The sequence below is a fragment of the Lepisosteus oculatus genome, chromosome 10 (genome assembly GCF_040954835.1).
Source record: "Lepisosteus oculatus isolate fLepOcu1 chromosome 10, fLepOcu1.hap2, whole genome shotgun sequence".
Taxonomy (NCBI): Eukaryota; Metazoa; Chordata; class Actinopteri; order Semionotiformes; family Lepisosteidae; genus Lepisosteus; species Lepisosteus oculatus.
In genome coordinates, this window is record NC_090705.1 from 5,562,994 (window position 1) to 5,575,382 (window position 12,389).

Sequence of the window (12,389 nt, forward strand, 5' to 3'; positions counted from 1 at the left end):
GTCATTCATACCTTTCCACTTTAAGCAAGTAGAAGAAAGTGCAAACACAACCAGTGCACTGCGGCTGCTTTACACAACTAGCAATCTATATCTATATCATCACAAAAGCAACAGAAAAAAAAACTGAGGTAAAGCTTGTGTTCTATCATGTTCTATATAGAAAAGTAAAAACACCACATCATGACAGCACATTAGAACTCCAAGATTAATTACCCTGCATGGTAATCTTGGGGTCAGAAAAGTTTGCATAAATAAGGCCATTTACAAAATGTATGACAATGTGTCTTGGTAGAAATTAAGTTAAGGGGAAGGGTTACAGTACGAGGTAATTTTGAAAAATAATCCAGTTTTAGAAATAGCATTTGTCTAGGAAACATAATGCACAGCAAATATCTGTCAATTACTGTATTTATTCGGGATGCTTCACCATGCGTTTATTTTTGTTCTTTTCATTACAAAGACTTCCAAAGCATTCTGCTTATAGGAGAAGACCCACACCGGTGCAAATCCCGTGCCCTGAAGTCCTACTCCGTTGGGCCCCTGAGCAAGACCCTTAACCCCAACTTAACCCCAACAGCCGTGTACAATGGCTGACCCTGTGCTCTGACCCCAAGCTTCTCTTCCTGTCTGTGTGTCTCATGGAGTGCAAGTTGGGGTATGTGAAAAGACAAATTCCTTATGCAAGAAATTGTATGGGGCTAATAAAGTGACCTTATCTTATCATCCCCACCTGGGATATAGATAGGTGGCAGTCAATCCATGCCAGCAGCCCCAATACACAGCACACCCAGTAGAGAAGTGAGAAACTGGTTTACCAATCAAATTATGGGTAAAAATGTAGCAAGGATAAAGTGGAATTCAGCCAGGAAATCAGACTTAACACGTCTGTCTACTCTTATAAATAGCTGTGGGACCTTGACCAGGTAGTCCAGACCTCGTTTAACATCTCATCCAAAAAATGACACCTCCAACAGCACAGCGTCCCTTTTCATCACACTGGGGGCAGTGGTTTGAACTGCTGGTCCAGACTGAAGAGTGACACCTACTGGTCCTCCAAAACTTTTACAGGAGCAACGCACCCCCAAAACATTTCACTGTAAATACCTGATACTGTGTGGGTGCAGCACTCAACACCTGCAAAGAGCAGATGGTTTCACAATTATGTCTAGCAAGCAACAATAAATAAAACGTTTAAGTAACTCTTGATGCAGAGAGCTGTCTTAAATTTAATTTTGCGTTTTAAATTTAACTTAATAAAGCAATGAGCATGCCAAGCAGAGAAGAAAGTGTGCTCTGTCATGGAAAACAACCAAACTTGAAAGGCATATGTAAATGGCATCTTTCTCCTGCATAAGGCAGCACAGGTTTATAAAGCCCCACAGACCAGGCATCAAATGCAGCTCTGAGTTCTAAAGCACTTTGTGTACCTAGCTGCGACTGGGTTTGAGGGGAAAAAACAAAAATAGCTCTCATTCCCAAGACAAAGCCTACATTATTACCATTGTCCTCTCGAAAAGAATGGACAGTGGTAGAGTGTCTCTTTTCAGTGCTTTAAGACAAAATGGGAAGAGGGTTTGAGGAAGCCTACTGGGCTCTGAAGTTTGGGGCCCTGTCATGTCTCAAGCCAGTATCGCTCCTCAGTGTGAAAGTAGGGGTCTTTCCCCTGCAACACAGGTTTAACGATCTTCAGGATCATCCCACCGGATCACTAAAACTGAAGACTGGAGGACTGAGGACAACCCACCCTCAACACAAGTGGATTAGAAGCTGTTGCTTGGCTCAGGGACTCTGCAAAATTGCAAAATAAAGCAAAACCGATTATTTCAAGAGCCCTGGTTGGCAAAGTCAGAAAGGATTTCGCGATTTTACGAGAGGCTGAATCAGCAAACGGCTAGGTACAATGCGATGCTTTGTGGGCTAGAGCCTGGGTCGTGTCACTCACCGAAAGCGGCAGGGACTCTTGAAAGCAGCAGAAAGTGCACAACTGACCACAAGTCACCAAGGGTATGTTGGTATTTGTCGACCAGGGCTCTCTCAGCTTGTGGAAAATACAGTAACCTCACGGGAGATCTGGGTTTGTGGTTGGGGACAGTGAGTGACTGGTCTCTCCACTAATAAGCATTGAACCTTTGGCACAGGGCTGTTTCCTGTGCTGTGTTAAAAGACAAGTGGCTTGAAGGTGGGCAGGTTAGAGGAGTCTGCGTGCACTTCTTCATTCTCCCCTGTATGAGGTCACAGGGTCGGTAAACACACAACTGGCTTTTCCAGGTGCATAAAACACAAAAATGAAAAATTCAGAAACTGGTGATTTTCTCTTTAAATTCCCTAATCTCGAAATTGGCAATTGCTTGTCAACTTGGCTTTACTACCAAACCAGTACAAGGCTGGGACGGGGTGAGAATCATGCAATCTTTCCTCTAAATAGGCTCTTATCAGAGACATCCAACAAACTCTCTTGTCTTGCTCCCAGTGTGCCGGTGCAGGAATTAGCTCTTAGGTGTGAAGCAAGTACTGTACCACTGCAAACAAATGGTACAGAGGCCAAACTCAAGCCCAGCATGCATTGCCTGGGGGATCCCAGTTGTATGCTGTTTAAACAAAAAATTGAGCAGAATCACGTACCGTATCTTGACATTTTTTATTCAGAACAGAAAGCATCAGCATTTCATCACAGGTCCAAAGGACAGTCTGTTTCCCATTGCCTTTGTCTCTATCGCAATTTTTTACATGCTCAAGGGGAAAGATGCAGTATCTACTGTAAAGCAATCACCTCTAAATCTCAATAATCTTTACGCTGAAATATTGAATGGGGCCTATTTAAGTGGTCACTGGCGTTTGATACAGAATACATTCACCTGCCCTTAAGTGCATTCAGCTTCACCCCCAGGCACACAATTACCCTCAGAGTGATTAGTACAGAATTCTTGGCTCTGATTGCTTGAGAGGAAAAAAAAAGGTACAGTATTAATGACTAATCTGGCAGGCTTCCCCTTCTGTGCTGTTCCAGTGAGTATTATCAATCACACAGATGAATCACCCTCACACATGCTCCACTGAAGACACCTCTGCAGAACAGAATATCCATCGAGATGGCCGGAATTTTCATTTACAGAGGCAAAGCAAATTCTCTCAAGTTTTATATAACTTAACTTACAGTGAAACAGCAATGCGGTTACTGTTTCCACAGTGTAATTCACCTTTTCAACCCAAGCATGACGACAATGTAAAAAACAGAGCGGCTGACATGTACTAATAAACTAAAGTTTTTAAGTGGTAATAAATGTGCATGACTCAGACTAAATAAAGTGCCATTTAGGAGAACAAGGTAATAAACACTACATACACACATCAGTAGTTTTACAATAGAATAGCTGCGAAATGTTCTTGGAAATAAATAACTGCACATCGATACAGTTGGAATATATATATGTTCTCAATCTCCTTTTAATGTGCCATTTTTACAGAAAACGAGGGCTATCCAAAAGCTTTTTTTCACATTGCTACAAGCCAGTCATTATTTCTTAAAGCTGTTTTCAGAAAAGACACATATGTAGTCAAAAAGACTCCTACATTTGGGCATCTATGCAATTTTCACTTTACTTAATTCCACCTTTCTAAAGATCCAACAGAAACAGAAAGAACAGCCACTGCTGAGCTAGGATAAAATAACCACCGTGTACAAAAGCACAAGAGGCAGAACTTCCTGAACTGGTAAAGTGATTTAACCCAATCAAAAGGAGAAATGGAATACAATAAGACATTAGCAGTGCAATTTGATCCAAGGCGCATTAGAGCAGGATGGAATACCAACCATTAAGACAATGAAAATCAAAATGAGATGCTACAATGTTCAGGTCAGTTAGGTTTCTCTTGCAATCCAACCTTGAATCATGTCTTAACAGGGAGTAAGCACTTCTTACAAAAATAATACCTCCCCCCAAAATAGGTATTGTTGCACCTTCCCAGTCAAGATAAATTATATCTCATGTATAATGCTCCCATTTTAATTAGAATCCTTCAGCAAAGATGATAAATGTGTACTCTGTTCATCTCACAGTATATATTAGGAACTGAGTGCATTAAAAAGTTAATGGAAATTGAAAGTAAATGGAATGCATGGTAAAGAGGCAATGACTCTGATATTCCTGTGAAAACACAGAGGGTACTGTTTTTGTTCCAACTCTGTAACAAGGATCATCCATGTCAAATTCCTTATAGCTTATAAAGGGCACGTTTGATTAGGACAAGATATGCCACCTTCGTTGCTGCCATGAACCAGAGGCCTCCTGACTCAAGTATATTCCACCTACAACATAAGTCACATGAGGTTACAGCCTGAATATTCGTACTACAGAAAACACTGCTTGGTCAGCAAGATACAGACCTGAAAAGGTATTTTAGATAAAGTACGGCAAAGCGCACAAATGTCAAGTACTCATATTTTGTGTATCACAACAGAAACTGGAAGGACTTAATAGAGCTTAAATTCGAAAGCCTTGCTCTGTACTTGCTGAACACAGGACTTGAAATAATGCAAGCATTCTGATTTTTTGTTTGTTGGATCATTAAGTCTAGACAACTGAAGTATTTACTGGTCTACATTTACCACCACTTTTTAAAATTTATAGTAAAAGTAAACAATGCCTTCAAATGAAAGAAGGAAAAATTCAAACATCTGTTAACCTGATGCTCAAACCGTTCACAAATTGGAGCGCACAAGTGGAAGTGCATTTTAAGCCATGAACAGGAGGCACTTCTTTTACCCAAAGGGTTGTGGGAGTGTGGAACAAGCTGCCCATCCATGCTGTTGAAGCCAATATTGAAAGTATTCTTTAAATAAACAGCTGGATAGCTCTTGAGTGAATAAGCTACTAACTTCCAAACCAGTTGGAGGAGCTGAATGGCCTCATCTCGTTTGTTACCTTTCTTATATTCTTAAAAGAAAGAGAAAATTGACTCTGTCTTCTTATTACTGCTGTAATTCCCTTCCCTCCAGTCCAGAATATTGTGCTACTATTGGCTGAAATCCAGTATTGAACTGCAGATTGTCAGAGTAACAATACAACTCTTTCTGGATTTTTATTAAAATAAATTATGACAAAGGAGAAATCAGATATTGCGATTTGGATGAAAGATGAAGTATTTTCATTTTAATTGAATCCCTCCTTAGAGGTACAGGCCTTCTGTTCCAGGGAAAGGCCACTGCAACTGGAGATGTGTACTGAATTAAACAGCCATGTGACTCTGACCAAGATTAAAAAACTCACAGTTCATGAACTTTTCTCTGAGAGCACTAGTGTCCATCAAATCTGTGCACCTTTAACAATTAAGGAAGTTATTTTTGAGGATAAATCATATAAATAATTAATCTCTCCCTGCATGCATTTTTCTTAAATGTCTTATAGCTGCTTAGATTAATTAAGTGCTTGCTAAAAGGGTCCATGGATATTGCTCCTTGTTGTACTCAAGTGTGCTGTTTACCATTTGATTCAGTCTTGTGCACTGTGCCTATCAATTCAAGAACCCACTTCTCTGAATTTCACAAAACGTGTTTCTTTCCACAAACACACGGCACAAACATGGAACGCAGCTGTAATGAAACAGAGAAAAGGCTGCTGCACTAAATTTATTCTGCTTCAACTGCTTTAATATTCGAGGAGAAATGGACTGTCACTTTCTTCATTTTGCTACCCACCCCGAAATGGCCCACCATCTAACCCAAGAAAGAAGACTCAACCAGTGTTAACCCCCACCCATACCTTGAAAAGTCCAACACGCAAAGCTCTGCAAATACTTCTGACAGAATGATGAACCCCAGAGCAAGTTGTGACATACAGTATAAGGCTTTCACAGATGGGCAAAGTGGCCTGTCACATCCTACACTGGCTTATCCCAGAAGGCATGAAGCTGAGCGTGAGCTGAGATTACTATCTCTTCAACAGAACAATATAATAGCAAATATTAAGCCCACACATCCACATCACTAAATAAAACCTCAGCTACAACAAGAAAATCCCAGCTGAAACCAAAATATTCTCAGCACCTGTTCCGAAAGAGCGGGCAAAGAGCTTGCCTTCCAAACGGAACTCCCCTGAGAACCCAAGACCGGGTGGACCTGTGTGTAGCACATTTAACAACAGAGGTTTGTCAAGACATGTACGCCGAAACTGTAACATGTTTACAGGCGTGTGCACTGCCGAGGGAATGCTGCTCCACGAAGCATGCATTGCTCCTTTAAAACAAATCAAATCAAACTGCTCGTCTTACCTTAATGCAGTAACTGTTTGCAGGAACAGTTCACCTGTGCCTCTCAAGTGTGGATGAAATGCATTCAGGCCAGGCACTTTCAGCAAATGAACTCAAAACATCTTTCTGCCCTAGCAAGCTGAAATGGAAAGGTTATACTAAAGCAGAAGAAGAGGGAGGGGGGACTCCAAAAGACAAATCAACTGTAATCCTCTCATACACCGCTGACAAATATTGGCATACGTTTCAGACTACGGTATACGCACAAAACGCAGTACGACACACCACAGAGAAACAAGCTTGCTTTCAAGTGGGTGAAAATTAAAGAACAGGGACCATATACAAACCCTATAAGAAGATGGAATAGCCTGTGGAGTTTCAAGGAAGCTGATATAGGCTGCCTATGCAGCATCATTGCAGCCATGCGTATGCTGTCTAGGCAATTTACAGTAGTGTGGATTTTTAAAAAGATATTGATTCTCAGCACAGCACCACTCAAATGAAATATGAAACCATGGCCTGTAAAGCTCACATACATTTTATTTGGAATGAGCAACAACAATAGGATAAATCTCTCTGTGAACTGCCAAATGTAATTATAGGATTTTTAGTACTGGGGGTGCTTTTTACACATTTCAATAAACACTTAATGGTACTAAATATTACTAGTCTGCGTTTTAGTACAATCAAATCAAAATGCCAAAAAGTAAACTTCAACCTGCTGTCATAATTAATTATCTTAACTTGTTTAGTATTTCACTGAAAGAAATCTTAAAACCTTTCTTTTTGTATGGTACAAGCACTACAAGTACTTGTTTATTACTAATAATAGCAAAAGGCAGTTTACCGAACAAGCAATAGTTCAGCATTAGTCTTAGAATACAGCATTAGTCTTAGATTTCAGCCAATCGTTTATGTTCATGCATGGACAACATATACAAAGTGATTTAATTGCTCTATTAAATGCAGCATGCTACAATAAAATCATTTTTTCAAGATTTGGTGATTCACGTTTTGAGAGCATATCTCCATAAAGCAGCAGTTTGAACGGGAGGTTGACAGTAAACGCTGTTGAGTTGTCACGCTTCAGGACAGATGCCTGTCATCAGTTCTTATTTTGGTGAACACCACAACAGCGGCAGTGTCTGACATGGCAAACACAACAGGCAGCGGGTTCCACCTCACAGATAACCTTGAAGGGCTTCAGTTACCATAGGGATAGCCATTGGCTCACATGGAATCTATAAAAAACAATTATATTGCTTAACATTGGGAGATACATAAGAAAAATATGATGATTGTTTCTACTGCCTCGCTAGCAGGGAATTTGAGAGGGAAAAAAACCTCACGAATCAACAATGAAAGCCCCGAGGCTATCTTTTAACCTAAATGTGTATTATTCAAACATATATTTCCACAGAAGCATTACAAATAAATGAAACGGTGATGTCACTGCTAGCAAGATTTCTTCGTATTTAGATTCCCTCCAAAAAATGGTGAATCACAGTAATGAGGCTTTTATTTGAACAACTACCTCCACCAAATGCTGGACTGAAAAGAACCTTTTCACCATTTATTTACTTCAATGGCCAATTGCAAATAATGCCTGAAGGAGAAAAATATCAGGCATAAATAAAAAAATCTTTTTTTTTCTTGCTCACTAAATAACAGCGAAAACTCTATCCAGTGTGATTCAAATACTCCGCACACAGGAATGCACCCAGCTGCTGTGTTTAATGTTTTTATCCTACAGTGCCTTTTAAGCATGTTTGCCTATTCCTAGTGATATGTTTTCACATTTGTCTGCAGCTTTGAAATTACACAGATTATTCACAGAAAAGCTTCTCATTATACAAACAATCCCATCCTTTCATATGTTCCGTATTTATCATTTAATAATAATATAATGAAAGTGTAATTTATCAGTTACTCTAGACAACACTTCCTTAATATGGGATTTATATTTTACTATTGCCTCATTAAAAACAGAACCAATCTGGCCCCTGTTAAAGGTACCACAGTGTGTTGGTGATGCTTCTGCTTTTTAAGCCATCCCCTTCATGTTATTTTTTGTCCTAACATCATTTAACATTTAATATCCCAGCACCTAAATATTCATCATTTTAGGAGTGTCAATAGGTTTGTATTTCTAAATAGCCACACCCCCTGAGAAAATTAATAAAACAAGTGCTCAGACAAATTTTGGTACTAAGTTAACTGTCACTGCAATCACACCAGGACGTGAAAGTTGTTCACATTTGGTACTGTCTTACATTTTACACAGAGGTCATAACACCAACTGAACTATATACACCATCTGTACAGTTTAACAGGGAATTGTGACATTTAATAGGTTGTAAAAAAAGAGTATACAAACATCTAGCACAAAATTTATAGTATGTGATTCATGTTTAAAAATTCACTAAGGGTGACTGTACTTGTTTGAAGCATCCAAATATGCTTTTGTGACCCCAAAACACAGTAACTCAATTAGACTGCATGATGGACCTCCTAAATGTCACTACTGGAAGATGCTGTTCTTCAGTGTAGATTAGCTGTGAGTCTTGTCAAGAAAGAACATTTTGCATCATGCATTATTAATGGACAACATCTGACACCCTGCCAGCTTAAACTGAATACAGGAGGAATGACACAAGCAGAGTACAGCAAGCACTGTGCACAATGCAGATAGTGATGGGACAGAGACAAGATGCTTGTCTCATCCACTAACGGGAAGATATCGAGTGCAGAGCTGGCTCTGACTTTCTAGGCCATTCACCTGACTGACAGCCTTGAGTTTGTACCACTACTACATGACGTCTTTCGATCATCACCTTTGAATCCACTCATCTGCATGTCATTTATCTTTACTTACTGTATTACACAACAAGCACATTCACTGGAGAAAGATGGTGGAGTAAAATAAAGCAACATTTCCCTCACAATTCACAGTGACCCAAGGAGTTTAAGCAATTCAGCAACCCATGCTTTGACGACATTTTCATTACCATTTTTGCCACTGCTATAAGCATGCAACGATAAAATATTTTAAACTGAGAGGACAAATTAAGGCTTTTTTAGCAAATGAAGCCAAACACTACTGCTAACTGCAGCACTGCAATGGCAGCAGAGACTGAGAAGAACGAACAGATGGCAATTCAGTTTTTAATGTAGGCATCTGAGCAGAGATCTTCAAGCCTGGTACTGGAGAAGCAAAGGAGTGATTGAAAAACTTCCAATTTTAATTCCAGCTGAATAATGACCGACTGAATTAGACTGATTATTTCTTGAAGCAGTACAGGTTAATGTTTTCTCTACATATCTCTACACACAGACCGTTTAAAGTAACCCATGACAATTTAAGCCACTTTTTTTAGATAACCTACAGTACAATGAGCGCAGTGCTGTGGCTCTCTAGGACAATGATGACAGACTCCTGTTTTAAGAGGACACTCCTCATTCTGAATTATTTTCAGCTCTTAATTCAGAACTCTGAAACAATTCAGGATATTATAAAGCACTTACAAGAGCTTACATTTTCTGCTACATTGTGATTTGGAAGTATGTCACACAGTGCCAAGTGTCCTATTGAGAATATATTTGTGCACATGTAATATTGAAATCAATGGCTGTTTGCAACATCAGGTCATTCCTTGTGTATTATTTGTGCATATAAAAGCATGTATATTTCTAGTCCATATCAGAAATAGCACAACATTAGGAAAAAAGTACTAACATGAAATATCAAACACCTTCCAAAATCCATCACATTTTCTTAACACTCTATATACTCGCAATGTCTGAAAACTAGTTTACATATTAATTGAAGATTATCATTGTATCACATTATCATGTTTAAAACTATATTATGGTTAAACATTTAATAGCTACTGCCATAATTTAATTACTCACTTCTCGTGTCTAGCAAATTTTTACAACATAAAATTTGCATTATCGGTGACAAACATGGCTTCAACAAAAACTATATTTTAATCATTTGTTACTTTTTAGGTAAACTTTATAACTCTATATTACATATATTGCTGAAGCTCTGTGGTGAATGCTGGACCAGGAACCACGAATTTCAGCTTAAAGTCAGCGTGTCACCTTAATAGATGTGCGTTTGGGTAGTCTGTCATTGTGTCTTACAGAACCTGTCTGGGCTCCAGGATGTACCAATGGCTCCCTTTCTGAGAAGGCAGCACAGTGCACTGTTCAGTTCTTCAGCCCACACAGATTTTAGGTAGCACAGTCATTTTTATTCCTCTTCTACTCTTCACCTCAATTCTTCCATCTTCTGTCAATCTCAAGAAGGTCAGAGCTGGAGAATTCCTCTCAACTACTCAGCATGTCTCTCCATTACATGAAACACAAACTTGGGTCCTTTTACACAGAGACACCCTGGTGCACTTAACTCAGCTTAATCCTTTACACCCAGGTTTCCATCTTCACTTTAATCAGCACTAATCACCTTCCGTAATGAGACACTGGAGCCTGATAAACTAAGTCCAGGAATATTCTTCCCCAGTGAGTGAGTTGCAAATCACTCAGGATCTTTCTTTCAGAAATCACCACAAATCTTTAATGACAATCCTAGCAAGTTCTTCATTCTCACTCTCACACCTATTGAAACCCTCTCTGGCACAGAGACTGCACGCCTGCCAGCTGGTGTTAAAGCACAGGAGCCATAAGACTACGCCAGTGCTATCTACACTCTGTATTCCATTCCAAGATCTCAATATCCTTCTTTACTGCAGGAGCCAAGATGCGGGCTTGGGTACAACAGAACGTTCTTAAAACACACTGTGATTTGACTCCTACACACTCAACATCAGCATCTCAAGACTGGCAACTTCAGTGTTGTTGTTGAGGGTGCTGAAATCAAACCTTTGATGGAAGTTATAACCCTCAGTCTTGCTCTTGATCCTGTGTTGTTATCTGAAGCACGTAAGCACATGAAGCCACAGGTGTTACACTGCCTGTCTGATTCGGAACTACCAATACATACCTTTATTTTAATCTATATTAGACTGCTGTAATTCCTCCCTTAATAGGTTACTGTCTAAGGAAGAAAATATGTCCAGAATTCTGTGGCTCATGTGCTCAATATATCATATATTTATTTCCTCTTTATCTTACTTCTATTTGCATTAAATGAGTGTAATTGTTCTGTATGTGCCTTTCTAGAAACCCAAATTCTAGAAATATAATGAATAAATACATTATTCTTATAATGAACAACATATTTCTAGAAAAATGAATATATAATTACCAGAAATGTAATGAAAATGTATATTTCATATTTTGCACTTTTTATTGCACAGTTCTTTATTGTGTCTGTCCAAAAACCCATTCGAAAGAAACTAGACATGTTTTAGATAGCCAAAGAGAAGTGGGTTCTTGAATTGATAGGCAAAGTGCACAAGACTGAATCAAATGGTAAACAGCATACTTGAGTACAACAAGGAGTATTTTCTCACTACAGTGCATTTTTACCAGGTTTATTACACGTTTCTAAACAGCGGATCTATTTAAACCACAGGGAGAGGGCTACCAGTCCCAGGAACACAAGGCAGTGCAGTATCTCACAAAATCCATTCATGTTATCTGTTATCCTGTCAATATTGCATGCTTTGTGTACAGTACCCACAGTCCATGAAACAGACAGCTACTGTACAGTCCTAAGTCTGAAAACCTGTGAAAGAATAAGAAAGTGGATAATGTACATGTTCAGATGATTAAATGTGCCATGCAGAAATCAATACTGGCAGGCCTTAGTAATAACATCCTAAAGCACAGATGCCATGGTGTCCTCTGGGTTGTATTCTAACCTGCACTCTTGACTTTACTTTAATTAACCACTCACTTCATTGGTCTATGTGACTACTCTCCACAGGATTTTCCTCATGGATGGTTTTAAGTTGCCTATTGGGACAGGTCACCCTTAACCTGTTTCCCTCTTCTAATTAAAAATCTAACCTTTCCCTGGTCTGGCTTCATCTCTAGCTGATTAGACCATTAGATCCATGTTCATTTCTAGAAAGAAACAATTTTACATACAACTTTCATAACCTCCATATTTTAATTCAAGTGCACCTATATTCTATAACAAGACCTGTGTTGCTCCTGTTTACTAATCTCAG

At 39.1% G+C, this 12,389-nt stretch overlaps 1 protein-coding gene across 2 annotated transcripts in view; it reads right to left on the minus strand.

The window, feature by feature from the left end:
* The window catches only part of cdk14 (cyclin dependent kinase 14), a 178,504-nt gene that overhangs the window by 135,860 nt on the left and 30,255 nt on the right, over positions 1–12,389 (minus strand). The window contains exon 1 of one of the 2 annotated variants that reach the window (XM_015358006.2): positions 6,268–6,427. The exons of the other annotated variant lie outside the window; for it this stretch is intronic. The gene's annotated coding sequence lies outside the window, so the exon portion shown is untranslated. Of the gene's footprint in view, positions 1–6,267; positions 6,428–12,389 lie in introns of those variants that run through there. 2 annotated transcript variants of the gene reach the window in all.